Consider the following 18,456-nt stretch of genomic DNA (forward strand, 5'->3'; position numbering starts at 1 on the left):
TGTGCTGCTTGCAATTTGTGCAATACTCTAACTTAAGTTCTTAGTTGATTGAAAGAGAGACATCACTCCTTAGACTCAGTTGTGTCAATGTATATGCGACTGTACCTCTAGGTAACAATAGTGTCACCTACATATCTGATGTATAACTATATAGGTGGAGATTTCTCTTTGACTGTATTCTGTCCATTGTTGCACCAACTCATTTAAACACGGATGATGCCTTTTGTTGAAATGTGCATTTGCTACACTTAGTAGTACACCTTCTCCTGTGGTGTGAGAAAATGATAAAATCTTCTGTAACTTGTCTTAGCAGGCAATGTGTTCAATTCAGGGCTAATCTACACATTGTGCTTGATTGTGCTGCTACAGTCACAGTGAAGACTGTATTATGCTACATGTGGGTTTAGGTATACCTAGCATTGTACAATATTTTTTGATAAGAAGAGACATTACACCAATCTTTTCACCAAATCATATGCACATATATGCCTTCAGCAATAGGAATATGTATCACCTTCCAATACACATTATTTCACAATTGTCATAAGACTTCTTCAGTGGTGCATTCAGTCTACACTATATCATGTAGCTTATGTGGTCACATAGGTAGGTATTCAAAACCTACAGTGAATGAATATCATCAGTGTGGGTCACTATACTGCTATGCATGAAGTACAGCCACTATGACTGTAATGTCCACAGCTTCAGGAAGAGAGGTCTCCCCATCACTTTTACCTCAAACAACTGCTTTGCTACAGAATGAAATGATGTCATGATATCACATATCTTCCTGGCTTAGAGATATGGTAAGACTTCAGCTGTGGCATGTGTGATAAATACACATTTCAGCAGCTTGTGTATTTAAATAGGCAGCTGTTCAGTTCCAGCAAAGGAGAATATTATATGAGTGTACTAATATGACACATATGACATTGCATTAAATTGTTTTATGTAATTCAAACACCGTTCAACACATTGGAGATATCATTGCAGTCTAATCGGCGTTCTGTGATTTGTGTGGTAAGAGTAATCCTGTAGCACATGCAGTTAATACTGATTTCTATATCATATCTATGCAGATAGTCATATGTGTGCAAAACTGTGAGAATGGAAAAAAAGTAGCCTGGCCAAACAACAGTGATACTGGACTGCTCACAGATGTTTGAACATTAACATAGATGCACACTTTTGATACCTCATTCAAATTTGTATTAGATAAATTAACATCAAAAGCTTTTTTCTTACTTAACACCTCAAATTGTGTTATTTGTGACAATCTCTGTTGTTATCTCTGGTTGCAGACACAGTTATTACACAGCTATGAAGAGTATATCATGATTGACAGAAGTTTAAATCTGGTATGATCTGTCTGGCAGATAAGTGTCAGACAGGAGTGTCTCAGACAAAGAATGTAAATATGGCACAGTAGCAGGCCTAATTTTGTGGGTCTATATTGCTTTGTTGAAGACTGAAAATATCGAAGCTGATATGGTCGGCACCATATCAGCGAAAGTGAAAGACATTGAACGTTTTAACAGAAATCTCCATAAGGGGAGGTTTTTGCTTACTGCAATGTAGTGCAATCTCGGAGTTGGTATATTTAAGTAGCGGGGGTGTTCGGGGCACAGCCCCCCAGATGGGCGGTGCAGTGGGGCTTGCCCCCCTGCTTGCAATGTATAGTTGTTTTCTTTTTTTATGTTTGAAGTTTCAAAATATCGATGATATGGTGTCGACCATATCAGATTCGATATTTTGAAATTTCAATGATGTGATATAAATGCAGTTTTGTTTAGATCTCACACTCAATGTTAGGGGAGCCATACAGATTATAGTAGGATAGTGATATAATTCCTTCAAATGTGTTCTTCATGACACACCATAAATGCCGCTTTCTGTGGCATCAATGGCTGATACAAAACTCTCTGAGGTCTGTCCTCAGCATATGTTTGAGTCTGATAACATGTAGATGCTGAATGTGTCAGTAAATGCTCATGGACATTATTAACTTCCCCATTAATAGGTTCATAGGTTCATTAGTAGGTACTAGGCTATCTGCCTGAAGGCATTTATAAGCCTAGCCAGAATGTGTTGGCTTTCGCCACCCCCTTAGATTAGTTCCTTGTGCCTCTGTCTAGCAGAGCCACTGAAGTGATTCCTGGGATAAACTTTCTGTTTCCCATCCACTCGTCCAGGTTTCTCTTGAAGAGAGTTAGTGAGGAGCTCTGCCTAATGTAGACTGGAATCTTGTTCCAAAGCAAGGGAAGTCTCTGGGACAGGAATCTATCCCTCCAGCATGTCCTATTTATTGTTGTAGTGAGGTTTAGGTCCCTAGAGTGTGTGGTTCGTGGGGATAAGGTTTTCTTTAGGTGGAGCATGTCCATCAATTCTGGGTTGGACATGGCCTTGTATGTCAGGCAGAGATCACCTCTAAGTAGGTGGTATGCAACCAAGTACAGCTGGAGTTTCTTTAGTCGAGCTGCATAGGGCATCTCTTTGAAGCCAATGATCCTCTTGGTGAGGTACTTCTGTGGTCTTTCCAGCTGTTGCAGGTGTCTTGTAAGGTACATCCCAAATGGGGTGTTGTACTCTATGATGGGTCTGATGAGTGATGAGTAGAGGGGAACAATGACCTCTTTTGATCTAGATGCAAACCCTTTTGTGATTAGGTGGGCCATATAGAAGGATTTTATAACCACTTTGGCAATGTGATTATCAAAGGAGAGTTTATTATCTACTTGGGTCCCCAGATCCCTTATTATGTCTTCTGTATTTAGGGGACTACCACCTATGTGGTAGTTTGTGGCTACTTTTATTTTTTTCCAAAGGGGATGACTATGCACTTTTTGGCATTCAGCTTGAGGCCATGATTTTGACACCAGGTATCTGTCTCAGTGAGACCCTTTTGGAGGATGTCTGTGTCAGCAGCAGAGTCAATTATAGCCCCTATTTTGCAGTTGTCTATGAACTTGATAAGCCATGGTCCTCCTGTGCTTGTCTGTACCTCTGAGAAGTATATGCCAAACAGGAGGGTCCTAGGACTGAGCCCTGGGGAACGCCACTTGTAACCAGTTTAGAGTTGGACGTAGCTCCTGCAACTCTTACCATGTGGGTTCTGTCCATGAGCCAGGTGACAGCTCATCTTGTGATGTAGGGGCTTATGTTCAGGCTGGTGAGCTTGTCTATAATACCAGAATGGGGAATGGTGTTGAAGGCCTTTGCAAGGTCTGGGTAGGCTGTGTGGACCACCTTTCCCTTGTCTATAGCCTTGGTAACTGCCTCAAAGAAGTCCACCAGGTTTAAGAGACATGATCTGCACTTAACAAAGCTGGACTGGGTAGGGTCCAGTGTTTGGAGGTTCTCAATGTCTCTGTTTATGAGTTCCATGATTATGCTCTCCATAGCCTTGCAGACCAAGCTGGTCAGGCTTATAGGGTGATAGTTCCTGGGGTCTGTTGTGGCTCCACCTTTGTGGAATAACCATTGCTGTGCACCACTCTATGGGTACGTAGTCTGTGGAGAGGCTGAGTTTGAACAGTGTGTTTAGGTGAGGGGTTAGTTCATCTTTCAGCTCATGTAGGATGCAGCCTGGGACACCATCTGGTCCCATTGATGCTGTGTTTTTGGCTTTGGAATGGGCCGTTTTAACCTGGGTGTCTGATTTCAGGGGGCTCTACATTCCTCTGGTATAGTTATGGGCCCTTTTGGGGGTGAAGTTTGCACTGAACCTGTCTGCCAGGATGTTGGCGATATCAGTTGGGTCAGTGTATTTTATGCCATTGTGCACTAACTCTGAGCAGATCTGAAAATTGCCACTTAGAATCTTGACATAGCTAAAGAATGCCTTGTGATTATCTTTGAAGTCCTTGGCAATTTTTAATAATATTTAGGGCATGACTTCATGCAAACATGTAGATGTAAATTATTTCTTTTATTTCTTTTGTTAATATTCTAGGGCTTTATAGGAGATGAGGACTTATACACCATTCCCTAATGCACAACTTGCTGCGAAATCATCACAAAGTGTGACTGGGACTGTGTTATGATCCTTTCTTGTGTTTTTTTTTTTTTGTTGGTAGTTGAAATTATTGTAGTGTTTGCTGTAGTTCCTGTGAGTATATCCAATATAATGATATAGTAGATGCACGCTGTTTAACACAAAGCATACAGTTGTTTCTTTTCATGTCCATTTGATCCTATGCCACATCTTAAAGATTTTTTTGTTTTAATGAAAGCTTTGAAAAAAAAACACAAACCCAGAAAACCCCCATGACCTATTAATTTAATACCAATACTCATCATCTAATAATGAAGTTTAAACCTCATAATAGGAACAACTGTGCAAGATTGACAGCTAAACTCACTGGCATTAATTACCCTATAATTAAGGTTACCCATGCTATAAGTCATGGTACAACCTGTAGTTTTACTTATACTAAATACTGCCTGTTTTTAACTTTATCTTTATTTCTCTTCCAGATATAGAAAACAGCTTAACTGTTTTCCAAAAACATTAACTTTTGACCTTAAAAAAGTATTGCTCTTTATCATCTTGTCTTCATAGAAACATTAGATCCAGATACATAGTTGTCTTCACCTACAAGTTCTCATGTTACACTGTGAATATTTATTTGCTAAAGGAACATTGTTTCATTACATTCAGTGCTCTGTTATTTACTTGCTTCCACTTACAACTGGCTGACAAATCACGCCAGTGGCTTTATTCTAGTCACTCTCCTATACAAAAGTATGAAAAAGCATGTTATCTTTACTTATATCGTGATCTGTATTCTTTTACACCTCCACCTTACAGACTATTATCTTAAACATGCTTTTATCCAGGCTTTCCTCTCTTTTTACATTGCCGTGTCTACATTTTTAGAACTAGAAAAAGAAAAAGAAAGAAAGACAAGAAGAAGAAAAGTGGGACATCAGTTTACTTTAGTATTCTTCTAACACGTAAAAATAACTGAAACTGCTTTACTATATACCATGCAGTTTATGCCATGAAATGTTTCATAATATACTGTTAAAAATAAAAATAACTGTTTTACTTACAGTTATGTCTTCCCTCCTCTTTCCTTTTCTTTAATGGTATTCCAACATTAATGCCATGAAGTAGGCAAGATGCTTAGGAGTCCCCTACCAGTCTGAAAAAGTCAAAAAGTCCAATATTTCCAGTTTTACTTGTTTAGCTATATTTCACAAATTGGATTGACGCTTTGTAATCCCACATTTATTCATTAATTTCCAAGTTGTTGGCTTTCTTCCTGTTGACCTCCATCTGCCAACTACAGTCTCTAGTTCATTTCCACTGTACTCCATTTCTACTAACCAGCACCTGTGCTTTTCCCTTCTCTCAAGCATTTTTCTTTGGAACACTGGCAAAGGTTTGGCTGGCAAAATCTCTATATGAGCTTTATTATCAGAAGAGTAAGAAGCAGAACCCCCCCCCTTCTGTTTGATAGATCCCTTTTTGTTGGCAAAACATTTGTGCATGTTCTACATCAAAAAATGACTTTGATCCTTCAGGAAAAAATATTCAGAAGATAGCTGGATACACCAACTTAAATCTTACACCTGTTTCTTGACATTACCTGATTTCTGAATAATTTTCTCTTCTTCAGCCTTAAGTAAAGTGGGTAATCATTTTCCATAAATACTCTATTGTTTCCAAGTTTTAGTAGTTCACATTTCTGCCACAGTTTTGTTTGGAGCGTACACACAATGTGTCCTTTCAATTAACAACTCCTGCTGTGGAATGCCAGTTCAGTTGCATATTTATTTTTTCATAAAATGAATACATCAGTTCCTTCTTGTTTCTCTGGTACAATCTTGGGTTTTCCCTATGTGCTATCCTCTCTAATTCTACCATACTTTGAAACATCTCTTCTTGAGCAGTCTCATACTCAGCCAAACCTTTCTTCATTTTGGCTAAGTATGAAATTTTTCTTCCATTTTTTCCAGCCTTTCATTATTTGAGTCATAGCTGGCTTTAGGCACCAGCAAACCATGCAGTTTCTGGGGACCAACAGGTCCTGGAGGGCCGCTAACCAGAACCTAACCAGAGCAAACTATCTTATTTTGATATTTTGTAAAATGTTTGCCAAGCCACCAAAAGCTATTCTATGTACATAATAAACCAGGTAATAACTCTTACTTATATTGCCTTTAAAATTCAGAGATCCACGATTATAGCAACAGTATTTTGTCAAGTAAAAAATTCACAATTGCATTACATGTTTTAAAACTGACATAGTGCCCTTGATTTAGCTAAATCCTGCTAGTGGGCATTCTCCCCACTAAAACTAACACCACAGTCAGCTTTTTGCACCTGCAATACCAGTATCTGCAGACACCCAATCTAACATCAGTGGAATGCGCAAGCAGAAACTGTCATTTTGGGTATAGGTGTATGGAGGCAGGCAGTATTTCCAGAGAAGGTGTGTATATCCTTACAACAATTGTACTGTTACTTTATTGTGAGCTACTATCCTGACAGCTATGAACATTAAGCCTTGGATACAACTTATGTCTTCCTTGAAAGAAAAAAAAAAGACTGAAATTTGTTTATTACTCATGATGTTTATTCGGGAAACCACTGGATTAAAAGGTTGCAAAAATGTTCTAAAATACATCCTAGAGCATCTATACCCCTATGGCTTCTGGGACCCCTGCCTTAATTGAGTTATTTCCTAAACGGTTATTACTATGCTGTCTTGGTCAGGAAAGGTATGTTTAAAGAATGCAAGGAAAACTAAAGCTGAACATCAACACTAAATGTCTTTCCTTAATCATAGTTTCTATTCAAGTCATCATTGGATGAATAGGTTATGTGAAAAGAAAAATACTCTCTAAATTTTAAAAAGTATTTCAGAGCATATAGAAAATCAAACCCTTTTGAAAAAGCTGAAGAGTAAGGCAAAATGTGAGAAAAGTAATGTGCATGGTGTGGAGAGCCCAAGGAGTGGTTGGTGGGGTATTAAAAGATATCTGTGCGGGGAGTGCAATGGCAGACAGTGATTAGGGTGCCATTTCACCTAAGTCCAGCCCTGCACATAGAGTTGTTGTACTATACCATCGTTGCAACTAAATTTCAGTAATTACAAATGCCTTTCTGTGAGATGGGTCAACATAGTGTGATACACAGGTCTCTCATAAAGTAAGGACATTGTAGCTACATTCAGTTTGTGCATACTACCTCTAAACCTCTGCAGCATGAACTAAAAGGTTGCTTAGAAGGGGTGGCAGTGATAGGGTGATACTTAGACTGAAATTGTCCAGGGGCCTCCAGCTTAATATTTGCTGGGGGGCCCCAAAGTGTTAACACAGGTCCTGATTTGAGTTGATATACACCTTCAGTGTTTTGATTATTTTAATCAGCTTTAAGCACATTTGTCTTTTTTCCCCTCTAGATCATTGGAAGTCATGTCTTGCACCAAAGCCAGAGCTTGAATTGCTTTTTGCTGAACAGCTGCAGGATGTTTCCCAGCTAGTGTTTTCTTCTCACCCTATGAAACTGATTTTCTTTCAGGTTTTCTAATTTTTTTTTTGCTGGCATCCAAGCAGTGCACATCCTAGTCAGTAATTGAAATTTACCCCAAAAGACAAATTCACTCTCTCTCTTTTCTGAGTTTCTATTTTTACACTGGGAGAGCTGAAATGAAACTATTACTCAAAGTGTAGCCATCTTGGAAGTGTCCTACATCCACATAATTTTTGATGCAAAAAGCTGATTTAAGAGCATAAAGGACACTCGCTCAGTACCCAATTTTGTACTTGCCATACACTTGATAGAAACTGCAATAGCAGGTCATATTTGTTAGTGATCATACTACCTCGAGACGGATGCCTAGAGTCCCACAAACAGAGCCTATAGAGAATCAAATTAAACTTAGTATGATCAAATACCAGTTCATCACATGCTACAGAGCATCCTCTATTTCCCCAAAAATGTTATAGCATTCCTAAGTATTCTAGATGAACTCCCTATGAGTAGGAATGTTATTATCCTAGGGGATTCAATTATCCAAGTCAAAGGGTAAAAAAGACACACCAAACAAAATTCAATAAAAATTACAAGGGAAAACCCAGCCAAACTAGAATTTTTACAGTGTGATACCTTAAACCTCCTGTAGTGGAGGCCCATTGGATATATGCAAAAGACCCCTGAAGGACATCAGGTGTTTCAGCTACATGGCTTTTGAATGTTCATGACTTTATTACTTTTTAAGTGTTTATGGTTGCATTCAGGCCAATAAAGCCAAACCTCAGTAGCTGTGGATATACATGTTTCAGGCTATTTATTCACCTCATCAGCACAGCATAAGTGGATACTTTGTCTCTACTTCAGAAACACAGTGACTTTAAAACCAACTGATGCCCCATCTTTACAACAAATCTTAAACTGATATGAATTCAAAACTGTAGAGTTATGATGTATTTTGTGATTTACAAGACAGACACAGGCTTCAAATCTAACATATATCATAAAGTTACACTTTCAAATTCATATTTAAATTTTAATAGTTACCATCCACTTCATTTCAAAAAGAAATTTGTCAAAGGACAATTTGTGAAGGCAGCCAGGATGGTGTCAACAGATGTCAGATTTGAGGAAGAAAAGTGTACACTTTTTGAAATATTCTTGGAGAGGGACTACCCACATTACTTCATTAATAATATTTGTGAAGAAGTTTCATCTGGATGGGGACATAAATATAAGCCTCTATTAGGTGCAAGTCAGCATTCTGACCCACCTAAGGTTAATACTGAGCTCAACAACATGTTTTGTATAGGATCTAAATGACAATCTTTTGACAGCTTTGAGTGAGCAATGGTCCTGAGATATGGTATTGAATCTGCAGCTGTTTGAAATATTATCACCAAAAACTGGAACATATTTAGGGTGAAGATGACAATACACAAACTATTGGGTGATAGACCCCAATTTATTCATAAGATTTGCAACAATTTGTAAAGGACATTTGAGGGACACAGATGTATTAAGAAACCCAACAGGAGTGTAACATTGAAATGTAGATGTTGCCCTTATTGTAAATATATTTTGTAAACTGACACCATCACCATTAGAGGTAACTGCAAGATAACTTTGCAAAATGGAAACTGCAACAACTATGGCTTGCTGTATATTGCAGAAAGTGCTGACTATGAAATATTCTATGCTGGTAAGATGGAAAGGGCTCATAAGAAAATGATGTATGACCATTATTATGACATCAAGAAAGGCAACGTAAAGAATACCCTGCATTTATTTGGTATTTTGGAGATAGTAAAAAAAGACACAAGAGGAGGAGCTTGGGAAACTTCTCTAGAATATAAAGAATTATACTTACAATTACATATAAATGCTACATCTTTACCTGGGATTAATGATTTTGTGACTATCACACCAGCAGTTAAATTGAGAGCTGCAAAATTATAGTTAAATGATATTTTAATCTGAAGCATTATATAGCTAGTAGTGTGTTTCAGAAATGAATAGAGGAGATGTTTATTTAATAACATTCCCTTTATACAGGGCATTTGGTTGAATTATTTAGCAGCACACATAATATCAATACTGAACATATGAGTATTTTTTTATTTTTAGTATGTGCACTGCATCATTTTTCACATAATGGATGTAATTGTTTCTAACTTATAACATTTTCCACCAGTTTTTAACAAGTATTTTGAGGTATGTTTTTTATGCTATTAAGGAAGTTTTTTTATCAAAGTATTTATATCTGTCAAGGTATTAAGCTTTTTATGTGTTATTACAGCATTACTATTTATTTAATTTATTGTACTTTTACCTTGACTTTTAATTTTAATTGGAAATGTATTTGGCCGAGTGCATAAATGGTCACGTGATTTTAATTATTTGGATACTTTTATTTTATTTATTTTATATTTGTTGACTGGGCTAGTCTAACTGGATACATGTCCATTTTCAGTTGAGGTCCAGGGAGAAAAGCTTCAAGATTAAATTAGTATACATTAAAAAATGTAAATGTAAAACATAAAATAGCACATGTTAATATCAGTTTTACAATAATGCATTAGGCTAACATAATAAGAATTAACATGGAAAAACAGTCTATGCACATCAATTTAATAAATGACTGAATAAAATATTGTTGTAGACTTACACACCTACACACACATAATACATGAATGCACAACTCACACATATTTACATATATATATATATATATATATATATATATATATATATATATATATATATATATAAATAAATTAGTTGTGCAAGGAAGAAGGGATGTTCACTTCTGAAGAAGTTCCTTACAAAGTAGTATGGGCCAAAAACTTTCAGTTTTCATGTATGTAAATGCTAAGCTATTTTTGGTATTTGTTGGTTATTGAATAAAACAGTGGCTTAGCATTGGATGTGACTCCACTGTCTTCAGCCTTAACTTTTACACTTGTTATCCAGAAGCAGTTTTGGTGATTCTTGGTTGGTTTTTGCTCTCTGGATCCTGTTTTTGTGACTATTATATTGACATGAAGAGGCACAGGCAGGATGTCCTGAGCCAGTGGGAGGCAGAATTTAGAATTGCAAACACCCATAAGTCATGTAAAGTATAGTGACCCATTGCCAGCCAATAATATACCATGGATTAGCCAAGGAATACAGTTATACATTATGCTTGTGTTTTTGTCTGTTTTCTGTTCTGAACTGTACAACTGCTGAAGCAATTGCCAGAATATTGAGGTGCATAAGAAAAGATTAGCTCACATCAGAGAGGTATGGGACAAGTATGGATCAGGTATAAATGCAAGCAAGATCATAGTATTAGGGCACCAGTCCATATGAGCTTGAGTAGTTACATCTAATTTTTATATCAAACATACAGGCCTGCTTCAATAGCTCTTGATGATTGCATTAGGCAATGAATACATCAGTTTAGCTGTGGATGGGTTCAATTCTCAGCAAAAGCAATTAGCTTTTATTACAGGATAGTATGTAGACAAGTATTTAATGCAGTATTAAATAACATTAAACGTTCCATTTGGGTAACTGGATATATTAGCTTGGAATGCATTATAACCAATATGCCTTAGTAAACTAAGTGTTTACATATTATTTATAATAGCACAGAGATTCATGTATTTTATGATACATAATGCCTTCATGTCATATCTGAATGTGGCAATGGTTAACATAGTCATGTGCTCTATTTGCTTATATATTAAAATATTAATCTGACATGGCAATTACATTATTATGTATGTTTTCTTTCCCTCAACCCTGTCTCTCTTTTTTTTTTTTTTTGCATGTGGAAACATTGCTGCTGCTACACAATTGACCAACAGTACAGGGAGCTATACTGACCACTGTGGTTTAGACTGCCATACCACCACATGTGGCTGTGGCAGCACCACCACAGGCAGCACAGACACCCAGTATACCTGAATCCTATTATGTCAGTGCTGCCTACACATCTCCTACACTACCTGCTCCAAGTGCCATCAGGTAGCTCTGCCCTGGATGATGGTGCAGTGGTACCAATAGGGAGTGGTACTGGAGAAGCAATTTTGTCACCCATCAGGGGTTGACAAGTCTCAGGGAGGACATCATGTGAGAGGTTTCAGTGTCCAAATCAGCAGAATCGAAAAGGTCCTGTGTCAAATTGCAAAGGTGTTGCCATGCCCAGCACTCACCCGGGCATCTGTGTGAGGAGACAGTGATGACAGTTATGAGGATAAGGACTAGATTTTCACTGTGCGCAAGGTAGATGTGGCTGCACCTCTGATGTCCCCCTACCTATCCCCAATCATGGTATCCTCAAACCTTTTGTGTCCATCACCATCCCTGTCGGTCCTGTTTGTCCTGTATATGTGTGACTGCTACTGAATCTGCCCAACCTACCTTACCCTCTTATTACTAAGCACCTTCCCCTAACAGTCCTCTCTGTAAAAAAAAAAAAAAATGGCCACATGCCCCACAAAAAAGTCATGTCATATACATAACTCTCCACTTAATCTAAGTGTCTGCTTGACACACTTAATTTGGTCTAATTGGACATACATTATTTGTTGTTGTCACCCAGCCTTGTTACAAATCTATACTTATGTTGTAAAGCAATAAATAGCTATGGTGCTCTCCCACTACAATCGTACAGATTTTTTTATTATTTTCCCTGTGTCAAAGCCTCTGCTTGCCCCCTGTTTTCATCACTGCACTATCCACCCCTTTTTTCGCACATTTACTTTTGTCAAAAAAAGAGGATAACACAAAATATTCATGGCCGGAGATGGCCCAGGAAAAAAAATTGTTCTCAGCACTTACATTGTGCTTACCATCACACTCTAGTGATGAGTAATCTTAAGAAGCCGAAAGAGTTGTGATGCCCCAGAACAAATGAGAATCATTCAAACCTGGCTAGTTTTGGTGTATAAGCCCGTATCTGCTCAATGGAGGTCATCTTTATAAGGATGTTCTAAACAGTTATATTAACAAAGTCTTTGAAGTTCCATAAGTCAGTATTTAAATAATGAATCCTTATAAGGGCATGGAATTCTTACGATTTATTGATTAAAGTTAGGACAAAGATTGCAGTGACAGTTCATCATTAGAAGAACGTATTGCAGCAGTATTACAGTGATCCCTTCATTCCTTGAAAGTACAAGGAGAAGGTAGCTCAAAGAAGACTATGAAGACTGTAGTTCTTTGTAGATGTATTGGCAGATCAGTGCTGTTCTTCTCATTAATGAATCAGTGGCGATGATGTACTTCCTTTTATTGCAAAAAGCAGTGTGGGAGTGTGGTAGGTGTTGTTGCTCAGTGATAAAGCTTATTGGTCAAAGCAATCCAATTTGAGAACAAGTGGTATCCTCCCTTCTTGTTAAGTAGTTGTTGCCTGAATAAAGTGCCAAAGCTAAATGGCATTCCAGAGACTCAAGCTTATTTAGTTCCACTTTGTGAACTCAATTCTATCCCTAGTACCACAGGACAATTCCAACCTCACTATCCCTCCCTCCTCAAACAATGCTAACACATGCTTTACCCTCAATACAGTGCCTACAAGCTCTATCAAAGTATGCTCTCCAAACTAAAAACCTCATCAACCGCAGCTGACCTACTCCCTAGCTATTTCTTAAAACTCACAGCAGATGCTATTGCAATCCCAATCTCCATTCTCATAAAAAGATTTATTACTAAAAACCACATTCCAAACTCAGGAAAATATCCCACGTCATTCCCATACACAAAGGGAGGACATCCACTGCACTTAATAACTATAGACCCATTACAATACTCTTCCCCCTGGCCAAAATCTTAGAAAAAATGTATTCATATCCAGATACTAAACTACCTCCTAGACAATAATATCCTGTCCCCTACTCAACAAGGTTTCAGACCCACCCATAGCACCATTACAGCCCTCCTCTGCTTCACAGACAATAAATCAACTCAAAAATAAAAGCCTGCATATGTCAACTCTCTTTTTGGACATGTCCAAAGCATTTGACGCAGTATCCCATCAAATCCTGCTAAACAAACTAAACCAATATAACATATCAAAGTGCTCACTAACCTGGTTCCATACATACTTAACTGACAGGTACCAGGCTGAGAAATGGGAAAACTCTCTCACCTCTGTTACCCATAACTACAGGAGTCCCACAGGGGTCTATCTTGGGACTCCTATTTTCTACAATTTTCACGAACGACTTCCATACCTCCACACAGCATGCATCTATTATTCAGTATGCAGATAATACTACCTTAATCTGTGCTGCACATAATATCCCCTCTCTGCAGTATGCAACTCAATTAGCATTCTCTGACATAGAAAAATACCTCACCAAAGCCCAGCTTATCCTTCATCATAAGAAAACACAGCTAATGGTCATGACCAGTTCTAACAAAAACTCCAACAGCAGTCAGTTCACCATCTACTCTACAAACTCTACTCCAGTCACTCCAGTGGCACAGGCTAAGCTACTAGGAATAACCACAGACTGCCACCTAAAATTTGATATGCATCTCAACTTAACTATAAAAAAGTGCATACCAAACTGGGATCACTCTACCACATTAAACCATTTACTCACCGACAATATACGATCCACCATTGCTCACTCGCAACTTCTATCCACCCTACACTATGCATCCCACATTCTAACTAATCTCAATAAAACTGACATAAGCAAAATTGAAGCCTGCTACAACAGAATTGTCCGCTTTGCTGCAAATTTCTCATATATATCCCATCACTGTACTGCTCTTTATCAGCTCCACTGGCTTGAACTGCCTAACCTACTAACTTATAATCAGCTCTATCTCTGTCACTCTATCTATTACTTCCCCAATAAGTGTCCCACCCTCAAAAACCTAATACAACAGCACTCAGCCACAAGGCCTCTTCGATCATCAAGCAAACTATTACTAAAAGCCACCAACAGCAATAATAGCTTTGGTGACTCACTATATAGTAGTACAGTGGCTAAAAATGGAAAACCCTCCCCATTAGCATACAAAACACATCCTCTAAAGCCTCCTTTAAAAACATCATCAGGCAACATCTGGAGCAAAGCTGGCTGTGCTATGACTGCTCCCCAGGCTAGGGCAATTATACAATGCACATATACTATGTCCATCTTACTTTACTAAATTCTCACTCTCACGCACATAAACTGACCCCATCAAGTTAAACAATTACTACTTTTAAACCAAGACATTTACTAGTTCTACCACTGTGCTAGTTACAAATGGTTACCATGAAACTACATAATGATTTATATTACTAATGAAAGTTTTCTTTACCTCTGTCTTCATACTACTGCAGAAATAATCATATGTACTATGTATGTATTGTACTGTGTTTCAAACCACAATGGGATACTATGGCATTTATTAATTATTCTTATTATTAATGTGTTTTTTCTTTTTATTCCCCTGTATTGTGCTGTATTCATACTATTGTAAAAATATGTCTATTGTAAATCTGGATGTACTGTGATGCCATTTAAACACCTAAATGTATCTGTTATAGTCTTTCTGTGTGGAGCCTTTCTCCCCAGGTCTGTGCTGAAGAAGGGCCTTTGGCTCAGGCAGACACCCCCGATTAACAAATGTAAAATAAATAAAATAAATAAATAAAAGTTACACTGCGTCAGGTAAAAGTTTATAAAGTGTAGCCAAGTATTTAATTTTCATGTTAAAATGATGCTTATACAATGACCCCCCCATTAATATTCAAAAATGGGCATGCTGATTGGTCAGCATGCACGTTGTAAATCCGAGTTATAGTAATGGAAAAAGGTCCGGTCCCCAGACTTTTTCCATTACTATAACTCTTACAGCAACACTCTCTCACTATGTTAAATGGGTTTAACATAGCGAGACAGCTTTAAAAAAGCAATGGAGATTCTCCGTTGCTTTTTTTAAAGCTGTCTCTCTATGTTAAACCCGTTTAACATAGCGAAACAGTTTGTAAAAAGCAATGGAGATCTTGCTTTCTCCGTTGCTTTTTTCAAAACTGTCTCGCAATGTTAAATAGGTTTAACATAGCAAGACAGCTTTAAAATAAGCAACGGAGAATATCAGACAGCTGCGTAAGGGCAGCAAGGAGGCATTATACAATGCCATTATTTAAGAAAAGTAATTATTTTTTTTCTTAAATAATGTCATTGTATAATAGCAATAACCCTCTTCTGGGTGTGGGCAATGCTGGATTTACCCATGGTTGGCGTTGTTTGGCCACTCGGCTTTCGCCCTCATGACCAAACCACACCAACTGTGTGTAAATCCAGCATTACCCACAGCCAGGCGTGGGTTATTGCTATATTAATGAATTGTAGTTAACCACAAAATGTGTACATTGGTAAAAAATTTGTCAGTGCTTTCGCTATAGAGCTTCCTTAGATTTGCCCTTTTTAAAAACACTTGTACTGTTTCAGTGGATTAATAACCTTGCATTTTTTATATCTTAAACATTGAAACACAAATAAGAATAAACCTATAATGTTGTGGTTTGGCTTTTATACAGATAAAGTCACAGTGACATAGTAACAATGTGATTGAATGTTTTACCATTAAAAACAAAAAATGTTGTTGAAGTCTGTTGAATTTTATATATTATTATGATTTGATGTGTCTGTGTACCTATTAACTACTTATGTGGGGAAAACTGTATCTCCATTTCTATTGAATTATCAAACATATAAGTATTTCATCTCCAGGAACTACTTTCTCCTTGAAGAGAGTGGCTGGGGAATTATAGGCAAAGAAGTATAAGCTTATTCCTTACTTAATAATTAAAGATTTATAAAAGTGAAGGAGAGCCCACGTTTGTCTGTTATTGGTCAGTAGACTGGTTAATGAGGCTGCGACCTTAGGTATTACGGTCCTAAGGTTTGGAATCCTAGTTTTATGATTTCCAATGGTTAAAGCTTTGGGAGATTTACCAGAGCTTTTGTATGAATGAATCCAAAAATGGGGTGTTACCTTATTGGAGTCATACCATTGAATTGAAAAATCAATTGTTTTGAGTGTGGGGCAATTTTTGGAATTACGGGTTAACTTAATTAAACACAAAAAAAGGAAAAAGAAAAAGAAGAAACAGAAAAAATATAGATTTTTTTTTTAAAGGATTAGGGTTTGTCTAAAGAGTTATAAGTATTACCATGGGTGCAGGATTTTTGATAAGCCTTGGTCGTAAGTAGTGCTCGTGTAGCACCCATTACTCCACATAGTTTGAAAACGGGCTGAAGAATGCTAACAATATGAAATGAAAATGGCTAGGAAATACAAAATGGTAAAGTCTTAATGGGAAATAACATTATGACTTAATGCTTTCCAATTCTAACATAATCTTTATTATGTTGTGTTCCATCTGTTCTATTCAAATTATGGTTTGATATGAAAATGGGCTCAAGCATGCTACCAGTTAGAAACAAAACAGCTAGGAAATTAAAATGATAAAGTCCCAGTAGAATACAACATTGCAATTTAACGTTTTCCAATTCTAACAGAATCATTATGTTGTGGTCCATTGGGTCTATATCACATTGTCAAACTCTTAGTTCGAACGTCATATGGTCGACACCATATGATCGAACTTTTAAAAGTTTGAATGTTTCAGTGGAGATCTCTGTACAGTGTGGAATGGGAAGATTTCCCTTTTCTGCACTGTAGTGCGATCTCAGAGTTGAAAGAGCCAGGGGTGTGGGGGTGCAGGTGGGCTTAAACCGTTCAAGTAGGTTTTTCTTTGGTTTATTTTTTTTTATTAGATTTTTGAACTTTTGAAAGTTCGATCATATGGTGGCAACTATATGATGTTCAAACTTTTAAAAGTTTGATTATGTAATATAGACGCTGTCCATCTGCTATATTCTTATTACGGATAGATAGGGATTTTCTGTCTGTGAAACTTTAATTTCATTTTTGTGTGAAAAACCAAACTTTTGGATTTAATTGTATTGGTTTAGACTGTCTAGGTAATCCGAGCTTCACCTAGTTATGTGTTAACCATTAGGCTAGAGGTGTGAGCCCAATGAGGTTGTGGGATCAATCTCAAATTTTGTTATAAAACTGAAACATCAATTGATAAACTTGTGGGGAGATTTTGGGGGATTATGGGTTAGCATACATATACAATTAATAATAAAAAATAATAAAAATGTAAAGCTTGTCTATATGTTGTGGGTATTAATAGTGATGAGGAGGGGGCAGGATGATAAGAGACTTATCCGAGTCTCTTTAGCTGTAAAATAAAGCTTTTAAACAACTTTAATTTTGTAATACACCTTGGAAGTAAATAGTGTCTGTGTGACATCCATTAGGTTTTCAACATGGGTTAAAGACAGCTTCCAAATTAAAAACAAAAAATGCTAGCGAGTAAAATGATATGCTATTATCTTAATAACATTAATCCCTTAATAATGTCTTGGTGTTGGTTATCTAACCTGGGTTATATTGTAAAGGTTTAAAAAAAAGGATACTGTATTGGCTAACATGAGGGCAGCCTTTCAATATCCAGAAGGTTGTAAAGTTCTCTAGAAATGGAAGCTTTATACAATATTGCATATGTTTTTTTTTTCTTTTGATTGTGAATTTGGGAAAAGTTGGGAAAATCTTGTTGATGGTGTTGTTCTCACTTATTATGGACCAGTCGTTCTTGATAGAAGTGATTAGTTCATAGTAGTCCAATGAATAGATCATCACCATGTTGATTTTGTGTTGTCCGTTGCTATTGTTTCTTGTAATTCTATGTCTATCTGGGTTATAGAAAACATGCTCTTGTGGTAGAAGGAAGTTCTGGTCATTTCTTTTGTCTTCGATAATGGGTTGGAATATGCCTATTATAAGCTGAGTAATGGTAACTGGCAGTTCATGTCCTATGGCAAAAACTGCTGAGTTTTTGCCTTAGACTACATTAGCGCTTTTACCTCTGAGTAAATGTTCTTAACACTTCTCTGCTACAG

This window comes from Protopterus annectens, chromosome 2.part0, assembly GCF_019279795.1.
Source record: "Protopterus annectens isolate FY-2018-M chromosome 2.part0, PAN1.0, whole genome shotgun sequence".
In the NCBI taxonomy this organism is placed as follows: domain Eukaryota; kingdom Metazoa; phylum Chordata; order Ceratodontiformes; family Protopteridae; genus Protopterus; species Protopterus annectens.